We start from the raw sequence: 12,309 nt of genomic DNA, 5'->3' as shown, positions 1-12,309 counted from the left end.
CCTTAGTGCCCTGGAGACACAGCTGGAAAGTATACTCACCGCGCTGCAGGCGATGACTTCCCCCTCGGCCAACCCAGCAGTCCAGCCGAGCCCTCCTCGACTCACAGATAATCCGGCAACGTGTCCTCTCTCCAAACCCGAGCAATTCTCTGGCAAGTCAGGTGATGTGTGATCCTTCCTCACCCAGTGTGAGATTTTTTTTTTACTGTTGCCAACTGCCTTTTATTCTGAAAGAGCGTGTGTGGCTTTTATCATGTCCCATATGAGTGATCGGGCATCTGCATGGGCCGCGGAATGGACACGCCACTCTCCTGTGTGTGCCTCGTATGCGTCTTTTGCCAAAGCCATGGAAAGCATTTTCCAGCTCGAAAAACCAGGACGTGAGGCAGCACGGGCATTACTTTGACTGCAGCAAGGACAGCGCAGCTTCACGGATTTCGCCATCGACTTCCGTAGGCTCGCTGCTGAGAGTGAATGGCCCACTTCCGCATTGGTGGATGTTTTTTCCCTCGGGCTGGCGGATCGAGTCAGGAAACATATGATCCCGCTCAAGACTCCCGACACCCTCGATGAGCTCGTTTCTATGGCAAAAAGGATTGAGAATCACCTCGTGGACTGGGAAGGACAGAGATTCTGATGCCAGGACTTCCACTCTTCGACGCATAGTGGGCGTGGCCATGAAGCGCGTCAAACCTTCATACCGATACCCAGTGTCGATACCCCGCCGATATCACTGGAAGAGGGACCGATACAGCTCGGAGGAAATCGTCTTTCTCGAGCAGAGAGAGACCGTGGCCTTCGCCTCCAGCTGTGTTTATATTGCAGCAAGGCTGAGCCTCGCTTATCCCACTCTCCTCATCGTCCTGTCCACCGCTACTGTTCTCCTGACCCTAGGCTGGATCCCACTCCAGCACCTGACCCTAGGCTGGATCCCACTCCAGCACCTGACCCTAAGCTGGATCAGACTCCAGCGCCTGACCCAAGGCTGAAGTGTGTCCCCGGTGGATTCGGGGACACATTGCCTGGCGACCCTCCGCCATGTCCTCCCTTTGCCTCCCTTTCACTCTTGAACTGTCTCATAGTTGGGGGGGTTTCAAGTTATTTTCTGGGACATCTGGAATTTGTCCCTTAAGGGGGGTTATGTTATGATCCGCTGCCCGGATCCTATTTTGATTTAGGTTTTTGAGTCCTTTTGTGTTTTTTGTTTGTTTTGGACTCTTTCAGTTCCTGGTTGTACCTCCCTGTTTAGTCTATCACCATAGTCACGCATTAGTTTCACCTGCTCCTTGCTTTCGGAGCGCACCTGTTTCCTGATTGCTGTCCTTATTTAAGCCTGCCTTCTTTGTCCATTCGTTCTTGCTTCCTAGTTTGTGTTTTATACAACAGTGACGACCCTGATTCCCGATTCCGATAACCAGTTTTGTACTCGCTAGCTTCTGCGATATGCTTTTGTTTTTTTCTAGCTCCCATGCTAGTTCTGTTTGTTTTGCCTTTTGTGCTTAGTACCAGTTTTCTGTTTCATAGTCTGTTTTATTTATTAAATAAATATTTGGTTCTTACCTTCACGCTGTGTCTGTAGTCCGACTGCATCAAGAAAGAAATAACCCGGATCACGATGCCCCGCAATCGTCACATTGAAACTTTTATTAGTAGATTGCACAGTTCAGTACATATTCTGTACAACTGACCACTAAATGGTAACACCCGAATATGTTTTTCAACTTGTTTAAGTCGGGGTCCACGTTAATTAAATTATGATAAACTGATGACATAGTGCTGTATTTTACTTCTTTATCTCTTTTTTTCAACCAAAAAATATTTGCTCTGAATAGGGGGTACTTGAATTAAAAAATGTTCACAGAATGTACATCACTGAAAAAAGGTTGAGAACCACTGTTTTAATGTATCAAATGTTGGCTGTGTTGGAAACAGAAGTTGTGTTGGACACATATTAAGCACATTTCATGTAAATGGAGCAAAAGGAGGCTTTATATATATATTTTTATATATATATATATAAAAGTGTATACCACCAAGGCCTGATTTTGAAAGCATATTTTATTTATTACATTTCAGTTGCACATGTACAACATTTTTCTGTTCTGTTATTTTAGTAAGATTAAATTGATGTTCATTTTCAATAATACATCTTCAATTTTATACCCGTGAAACAATAATTTACATTTGAAGCATTACATTAATTTGTCAATAACACAAATATTTATTGTGTGATATATTGCATGTGAAAGTATTATGTAAGAAAAAACATTGTCCACTTTGACAACCATACAGTCAGTATATCCATGTGGTCTTTAAAAAAAGCCTCCTGGAATGCAATCCGTGTCTTTTGGCCTGTGTGATACTGTCCTGTACTCTCACTCCCTCTAACGTCAAAGAGAGAGCATTTTGACACCCTTGGTTGGCGGCCATGAAACTCGGCACACAAGCAGTATGCACTGCAAGCAAGCATGCAAACAAACTGAAACAACAGCGATAGAGACTGTCCATCTGAAAAGCGTTATGACACAAACCAAATGTAGGGAAACGGTCCAAAATAATTTTTAGGAAGGCTGCATGAAAGTCACATACTTTTCTCCTGAACACTTATTCCAACTTATATTTCAAGTTAAATCATAAAGATCTTTGACATACTGTTTCACAAACAATGTAAAAAAGAAAAAAACAGTATGTAGTTTCCAAAGACTTTTGAAGCCAATTTACCCTCTTTATTAACCAAGCTTCTATAATAACCAGCAGAATTGCCGCTTTTGCCATTCTCCTTGTTCTGTCTCCACACTATTTCTGTGTGTGTTGACTCAGTCAAATGTGCCTTGGTTTAGCAACGTCACCGCAGCACGAGCATGCGCAAGAAAAAAAAAGAAGTACCGCCATGTTTCCAAGGCAGTATAGTACCTTTTTAATTCAATTTAATAGAGGGCCGCCAAAAATGATCTGCTTCTCAGCTCTCCCATCCAAAGGCAAAACCCAGTAACTCAATTTTGGTCAAAACTAAGCTGATAATATTTTTGGAGTTCCTAGGTGATAAGCTTTACATTAGTGTATGCGATATTGTAATTTGTTCCGTAAGTAAGCTGTTATGCGCATGGCAGGACCTAGCAACTACCACATAACCGCGTAGATACAACAGAAAAACCTAGTATCTCAAGGGACCAATCGGAGCTTCTTTGTCAGTCGTCTTATTGTCTTTAATGAGACATTTGAACGAATGGGGGCCGACGGTCAACCTGATTATGTGATATTATGGCACGAGGGGATATTTGGAAGATTGGCCCAGGACGTTGCAAGCACCTTCATTAAATGTATTGTTCTTGATTCTTCCCCTTGCATACTCTTTTGGGCAGATAACTGTGGAGGTCAAAATAAAAACTGGACGCTGTACACGGCTCTTGCCCAATGTGCAAACGCAGAATGGGGCCACGAGATTGTGATAAAATATCTGGAGAAAGGGCACACACGTTTATGAGAGCAGATTCAATCCATGACTCAATCGGCAAGAAAATGAAAGCTCAAGAAAACATCTATATGTTTGACGACTTTGTAGATCTTTGTAAGACAGCATCAAGATGGATTGGTTTTCCTTTGTCTTCTCAAAATCAGCTAGAAGGGAGTTACTAGGTTTTGCCTTTGGACGGGAGATATGTGGTCTGTAGGGGTGTTCAGTTGCAATACATGTTCCCACCACTTATGGCAGTAATGCCAATCTTAAACAAACAGAAGAAGTCTAGAGCTTAAGTCCGAGAGTTTTCCCAACTAAAATATTATGACTAAAGTGGTAAAGCTGTTTTTTCATTTGGCTACAGCGTCCCATGGCAACCCCAAAAGGGACAATCAGTAGAAAATGCACGGATGAATACTATTATTGTTATTATTTAATATTAATTTTAGTTAGAATTTATTCATTCAATCACTGTATGTAAAATGAGTCCCATCTTGAGCAGTCTATTTGATTAGTATTTATTTTTGTAATCAGCCTTACCTAAGTCTTGATTATAATTTCTGTGATTAACACACAGTTTTATATCATTGTTCACGAAATTTATCCTGTTTTATGGTTTTGATTGATTTGAAATAATGCTTATTGAATATGCATGCGCTATAAAGATTACTTTAGAAGGTATTACATTACTGATTACTTTTAAAGATAATTATTTAATATTTATGCTTGTGAAAGTGAAAGTAAGTTGTGTTAAACTTGTTGCTGACATGTAAGTGTGAAGATGTGCATGACTGAAAACGAAGCAAGACAGACACATTGTACGCTGTAGAACAGGGGTCGGCAACCCGCGGCTCCGGAGCCGCATGCGGCTCTTTGGCAACTCTGATGCGGCTCAGCTGCACAATCGCCGACCCCCCAGATTGTTGCGGGGAGATTCCGGAATTCAATACCTCTCCCGGACATCACCCGGAGTCAACGTTCTCCAATTTTCACTTGGACCACAATATTAACCGCGAGCCGTGATGATATTACTCTTAATGTCCTCTTGAACGTCATCACGCCCGCCATTCACGGAATGCTATTTGCGTCCTCTTGAACGTCATCGCGCCCGCCATTCACGGAATGCTATTTGCGTGCCGACCAGACACATGCATTTCACTGCTTACATCAGCACATGTATGAGATTGCAAGGCATACTGGGTGACACAGAGTACACTGACGGTTGTGATATAAACTACTTTAACACTCCTACTAATATGCGCCACATTGTGAACCCACACAAAAAAAGGATGACAAACACATTTCGGGAAAAAATCCTCACAGTAACACAACATAACGCAACACAACAAATACCCAGAATCCTTTGCATCCATGACACAGCCTGACTATGTTATACACCCTGCGAGCACCAAATCCCGGCCACCTTAACCACGCAGGGAGGGGGTGGGGATTTGGTGCTCGGGTGTATAACATATTCAGGTTTGTCATGGATGCAAAGGATTCTGGGTATTTGTTGTGTTGCGTTTACTTTGTGTTACTGTGAGGATTTTCTCATGAAATGTGTTTGTCATTCTTCTTTTGTGTGGGTTCACAATGTGGCGCATATTAGTAGGAAAGTTAAAGTTGTTTATATCACAACCGTCAGTGTACTCTGTGTCACCCAGTATGCCTTGCAGTCGTGTGCGTGCATCTGTGGAAGCCTCTCACAACATGTCGTTGGACTGGCAAGCAGTTCGTACATGTTGTTGAAGGTGTCTAAGGCAATGACTTCATAGCATGCCCTTATTCTTGTCATCTGGGTGACCACCAGCAGATATTGGTGAGAATAGTTGCGGCTCCCATTGTCTTCCTCATTTTGTGAAACGGGTCGAAATGGCTCTTTGAGTGGTAAAAGTTGCCGACCCCTGCTATGGAACAAGTTAACGTCAGAGAAGCACACACGCTTGTGGTTGACATATGCTTATCGTAACTTTTCCTCAAAACTTTATACGATACCTGTGAGACAAAAAATGTTATCAAAATTAAATAGATGTATGCCTTTGCCTATTTTGTCCATATAAGCTTAAGACTGTTGGTGTTCTGGGCTCTTGTCCTTCTACACCAGGGGCGTCAAATGTAAGGCCCAAGGGCCAGATCAGACCCAGGTTTTATTTGGCACGCGGGATGAGTTTGATAAGTATAAAAATGTACCTGAAATGTTTGAGTGAAATAAACTGCTGTTCTAAATGTGTCCACTGGATGTTGCAATACCAATTATTTGCATATTTGTAGATGATGCTGATAATGTACAAATAAACCGCATGATGATCAAAAATAAACATTATAATTTGTACAATTCCAGAATGTGCTTGTTCTATTTTTAAACAAAGAAAACAATCCGAAGTTGTTTTTATTTTTAAGTTTTTGTGCTGTAATTTTATCAGTCTGGCCCATTTGGGAGTAGATTTTTCTCTATGTGGCCCCCGATCTAAAATGAGTTTGACACCCCTGTTCTATATGATCCAGTGAACGTTTTATCCATCAGAGAGACTTTGCAAGTAGGTTTTTTTGTTCATGTATGTGAATAAATGTATTTGTATATGGAAAAGAGTGTCTGACAAGTTATTTCTCCCTCTTAAAAAACCAACGTGGCTAGTGGACTTAGTGCAGGTTTTTGAAGTCTGCCGCCAAACACTTATTCTGTGAGTAGGTTAGATATGATTATTGAATACGATTCATCTCAAGAGTAATATTAGTTTGTATTAATATTTGAGTGGGCTCTGGCCCCTCTGTCGTGGAAAAGTTGCGCCCTCTGGTATACTGTAGATGTCGTCAGCAACCTCAAATTTCGTCAGCCTTTTCATATATAGCGAAAAAGAAATGGAAACGACCTCACAACAAACTTTAAAAGGCTAACAGATTACTCTGCATTCACAATTGAACTTAAAAAGCGGCTTTGGAGCAATCAAAGTTGCTCACACCGTCACTGAGGTGGGCGCTATGTTTTACATGTCAACTTAATGTGTTTTATATTTATGCATTAGAACATTTTGCTGTAAGCTGTGAGGTGTCTGTTAAAATCATGGTTGCTTTTTACAATTGACAGATGTGAATAAGAGCATATATTGTCTGTGTGATGATGTAAATGAGGTGGGGTTGTAATGCAGTGACGTAAGGTGAGGTTCATGGCTGGTGATGCACTGACGTGCACAGTCAGATTTATAAACATATGAACCCTAATGAGTATCTTATTCACCATTTGATTGGCAGCAGTTAACGGGTTATGCTTAAAAGCTCAAACCAGCATTCTTTACACATACAAACTGTAACACTCAGAAAAAGCACATTTAATTTAAAAAAAAACGTTATCATGGTCTTACCTTTACTTATAAATGAAGTCAATGCGCTGCTCCTTCTGAACAAAAAGCATCGATAAGTATTCCTGATCTTTCTTCTGTTTTAAAAGTATATCTGTCTTGATGGAGATCACTGTCCGAAGCAAACCTTATAGCTCTGACGTTGGTCTTCCTTTAATTATTACCTCTGGCTTCGATTGAAAGTCCAGTTTAGAAAACTGTTTTATTTTAGATATGTATTCATCCGTGTTAAAAGAGAACAAAATAAACAATTGCTGCCGCTGCATTTGACTTAATAACTGTAGCTTGTTGTCACTTCTTCTGCAGCCTAGTATTTGCAAGAAGGATCTCTGGGATCACTAGCGCCCTCTACCACCAGGAGGCCGGAGAACAGGTGCCTCACACAGTGCGTCTTCGCAGCCGTTTTATGATTGCCCAGCACAAGAAATATGTTACACACATACAGTTGTTGACAAAATACACTGTACATTATATACCTAAGCCAACTAAAATATGGAAATGTATAATATAATTCATATAGCAATACGGTTTCACTGCACAGCAGCCAGCAGTTAGCCGAGTCATTGCGCAATCCATGGGGAGGCTCAACTGGCTGCTGACTCACTGCAAGTCTCTTCTCAGTATTGGAACGGCAAATGTGAAAATTCAGCGATTTTGAATAAAACATATCTAAAACCGGTGAAGTTAAATGGAAAATAACTTTATAAAGTATAATCCTTGGATACATATAACAATTTAATATTTTTTTTCTTTTTACATTTTTTTTCTCACCTGCCTCCCCTGACTGCACGTCACTGTTGTAATGTATAAGTATGTATCATTGAAAGGGCATTTTATGACTTTTCTTAATTTCATTACATGCTATGGTATAATTTTATTGTTATAATTGTATTGCAAGATTTTTGTATCTCTTTAATTTAGGTAGCCAGGGACTGCAGATGAAAATGAGCTAATTTAGCTATAATCTGGTGCAGGTCTTTGCGCTTAATGTTTCGGTTCATTGTCCCTTCAAATAAAGACTAAACTAAACAAAGGACACAACGGTTTGCATGGGATTACTAAATAAATAAATACAACTAGAACAAGACTTTATTTCATTTATGACTATGTTTCTCCTCCTGGAGTACAGAATGCACTGCAGCACCTCCTACGTTAATGTTAACACGTTTCTGTATTTCTTTTACTAACCTTTAATCCATCAGAAATCTTCCCTGTGGTCATCCGTCCTTTCACCCACACTTTCTTCACGCTCAGGGGTTAGTACTTGTAGACTTTCTTGGTCTTTGGTTGATGTTTTTCACAGGCCAGCTTTGCCAGAGAAAGGCAACTGCATGTGAACCTCCTACGGACCACCCTGAAGAATTACTACAAGGTCAGGTACAGCACAACCTTAAAATCCACACGGTTCTTTTACACCAATGAATATTTTTTTTTATTTGGAGTCAAACAGGTCATACTTGCATATCATTACATGTAATGTTTTTGGCTTCCAGATTCATTGACAGCTTTAAAATGCATTCTAAGTTTAAAGGTTGGGATTTGTTAAGGAGTTTAATATATTTCAATAATCATTTTTGTTGGCGTGATATTTTGTTCAAACATTTCAACGTGTTCTCCTTACAACGTTGCATAATCATTCTTCATAATGTTTTATGTTTCATTTTATTTCCATAGAATATTCCTTGGGGGTGGGGGGGGGCAGTAAAAATGTAGCTGAAATGACCCTGGGGCCACGCAGTTCTGACCCATCAATTGCGAGATGTGCTGACACATAAAGGTTTTAGTTTAAGTGTGGTTCGTCTCATACAGTAGGCGCCGTCGCTTCCCTGGTCTTCTCTCCTACAGAGTTCCACGTCTTATGGGAGAATGTGCGTTGAGAGTGGCCGATAGGAAGATTTGAAGAAAGAGGAGTTAATAATGGAGGAGAGGGCCAGCAGTAACACTGAATGATTAAAGGTCATACCGTGCTTTTTTTTCTCATCTCTGCATCTATTTCCACATCTAATGTAACACCAAGTCATGCAAAGTTTTAACCAAAGCTGCCAACGTTTGGGTTTGTACCACCTATTTAAGGACCATGGCAATGACCAAGGGCTTGGAGTCTGTCTCATGGCTTATCGGTCGAGGCTGATAGTATATATTTTTACCATAAATTGATTAACGTGTACCCCGACTTAAACAAGTTGAAAAACGTATTCGGGTGTTACTATTTAGTGGTCAATGGTACGGAATATGTACTGTACTGTGCAATCTACTAATAAAAGTTTCAATCAATCTAAGGTTGTGGGCAAGGAATCCTTAAAACGCGGCCGACAAATGTGTCCTACTTTTCCATTGAATAGAACTACAGTGGAACTTATGGATTTATGAACCCCTTATTATGCAGAGTTTTTGATTTATGCTCCACAGACCAAATACAAATATTTTGTAGAAACCCCTCCAAGGTTTTCTCAGTGTAGCCCATCGGGTTGAGTTCTTTGTTTCTTGATGTTGTTGTGGCTTGTGCAGCCCTTTGAGACACTCATGTTTTAGGGCTACATAAACTTTAATTGAAACTTTAAAAGTTGTGCAAATTTCAGGAATTAAGTTTATCTTCGGTAAGACACAAAGAGAATTAACCAACAAGATCAAGTGGATTTTATGTATCATTCCTAATCATTGTAGAAACCTGGTTGTCAAAGTTAAAGAGCTTTGTAGTTTTTAACTGTGAGTGTACAACTGGGCTAGTGACTCGTCGGCAGGGTGGCTACAAATGAGGACTGTTCAGCTCGTTGTTGTTTTGACTTTGTTAATAAATAGAAAGTTAATCCACCACCCCTTTGTTATGTTTCTTTAATATACAATACTGTGTAGCACTAGATATTGTGTACAAATTGTACACATTTTTACTAAAATATGGACTTTTGTATGGACTGGAAACCATTATTCATGTTTTCATTGTTTATATTGGAGAAATTGGCTATATAATTCACTATACGCACTTTTCCATTTACAAACCCTGTCCAGGAACCAATAACATTTGTAAATTGAGGTTTCACTACTTTCAGAACAATCATTATTGCCTAACATGCAGGAGTGTAAGTATTGATTAATTTGTACCACACTCTTCAACCTTGTGGACAGCCTTACCAAAAGAGTTGAAGCTCTAATAGCTGCAGAAGGTGGACCGACATCATATTGAACCCTATGGGTTAGGAATGGGATGGCAATAGTGTATTCATATATACATATGAGTGGTTGTGGGTGACAGTCAAGTGAATTGCTGCCCTACCAGCGACTGTCACAAAACATATTTACAGAATAAAATGTGATGTTGCTTGACTGAAATTATTTTTGTCCATCAGTGTCGCTGATCATCGATGACTCTGTGAAGGAAACTCCAAAAAAAGAGAAGGCACAGATGTTTCCTCCTCTCTGTCCTAACTATCTTCATCCCAGTGTGCACAGTCCCTCGTGGACCTGCCAAGCTGTCACGTCGTACTAGAGCCTGTCCTTAACTCTGTTTTGTCCTCCTGTCATCTGTCCACAGGACCCCCAAGTCTTGGTGTCGCCTTGTGGGATTCGTGGACGGCCAAAACATAAGACTCCTATTTCTGCCCAAGCGTGTAATGAATGCAACAATTACTCAGCCGCTTGTGTAGAAAATGTGCTACTTGTCTTCGTCTGTCTTCTTACATTCCACTAAGTAGCGCACTAATTCTCACAGAAGATGAAAGAGTGAATGGCAGATCATGAGCTCAAACACTTTAGCCAGCGTTTAGTCTTCAGTGTTTGAAAGTACAGTGTGTGTGTGCGTGTGCGCCTGTGTGTGTGTGTGTGTGTGTGTGTGTGATGAATGGCCGGTGCCAGGCTTTGCTCCCACTGTGGCCTTGGATCAATCTGCTTATCTGTTAACTGCCAGCACTGCCAGTGATTAACGACCAGCTTTACACACAGCACATCCTTATTCATTACCAAACACGTCACACGCAGTCACACCCATCCGTAGATGTGCACACACACACACACACACACACACACTCAAAGACATCCGTTTTCATTATGGTCGACATCCCCAATGGGGACAGTCTTGAGTTGGAAGGCAGAGGAGACTGACGGCGGGAAGAAGATGAATGAAGGCAGCATCGAATCGAAAACACACATTTTCCGCATCCTAAATTCATTTTAATTGCAAAAATGTTCTAAATTTGTCTCATTGAGAATCATTCTTCATTTACAATTGTTACTCCCGCATTATGGCTTTTTCCTGTCATTCAGTCCCTTCTGGAATTTTAAATGTTGCGATGGCGCCAATTCCTGCAAATTCAACCTGGCGCGGGCTCGCAACTTTGTCCAATGCCCACAACTTTCCGGAACATTCCGATCAATCAAATTAGTCTCTGGGGCTCAAACACGCACATCAACTATCGTAACATAACTTATGATTGTTTGTTGTGTAAACGAGCAGGAACAACACCATGGGACAATATATCAACTCTTTATTGTTCAAATGACACAAATAACATCTTCCCGCAAAGCCCAAACCTACTTTCAGTTCCTGTCTACAGCTCTAAACCTTCTGGGTAATGTGATATATAAAACATTTATCTCCTAGTTTACATGTAGTCATATATTTATTTACCCGGGGTAAGACAATTACAACTTATTTCCATTTGCAATTCTGACCTAGCAGAATTGTCTCTCTTTTACTTGAGAGAGATAATCTCTCATTTGCCAACAAAACTATTATTATAGATCACTCTGAACAGTTTACAATTACAAACCACGTTTCCATATGAGTTGGAAAATTGTGTTAGATGTAAATATAAACGGAATATAATGATTTGAAAAAAATTTGCGAACCCATATTCAGTTGAATTTGCTACAAAGACAACTGATAAATATTTTAATTTTTTTGCAAATAATCATTAACTTTTGATGCTAGCAACACATGACAAAGAAGTTGGGAAAGGTGGCATTAAATACTGATAAAATTGAGGATTGCTCATCAAACACTTATTTGGAACATCCCACAGGTGTGCAGGCTAATTGGCCACGATTGGGTATAAAAACAGCTTCCCAAAACTGCTCAGTCTTTCAAAAGAAAGGATGGGGCAAGGTACACCTATTTGTCCACAACTGTGTATGCAAATAGTCAAACAGTTTAAAAACATCGTTTCTCAAAGTGTAATTGCAAGAAATTTAGGGATTTCAACTTCTACAGTCATTAATATCATCAAAAGGTTCAGATAATCTGGAGAAATCACTCCATGTAAGCGGCATGGCTGGAAACCAACATTGAATGACCGTGACCTTCGATCCCTCATATGGCACTGTATCTAAAACCGACACCAATCTCTAAAGAATATATAACCTCATGGGCTCAGGAACACTTCATAAAACCATTGTCACTAAATACGGTTAGTCTTCTATGACAAACCAAACAGTCCAGTTGCGATTGACTGAAAGCCCTGAGAATACAATGAACTACATGAATGAGAACATCCATAGACAATA

The sequence above is a fragment of the Nerophis ophidion genome, linkage group LG01 (assembly GCF_033978795.1).
Source record: "Nerophis ophidion isolate RoL-2023_Sa linkage group LG01, RoL_Noph_v1.0, whole genome shotgun sequence".
NCBI lineage: Eukaryota > Metazoa > Chordata > Actinopteri > Syngnathiformes > Syngnathidae > Nerophis > Nerophis ophidion.
The sequence above is the reverse complement of the archived record's forward strand: the minus strand, read 5'-3'. Positions refer to the sequence as shown.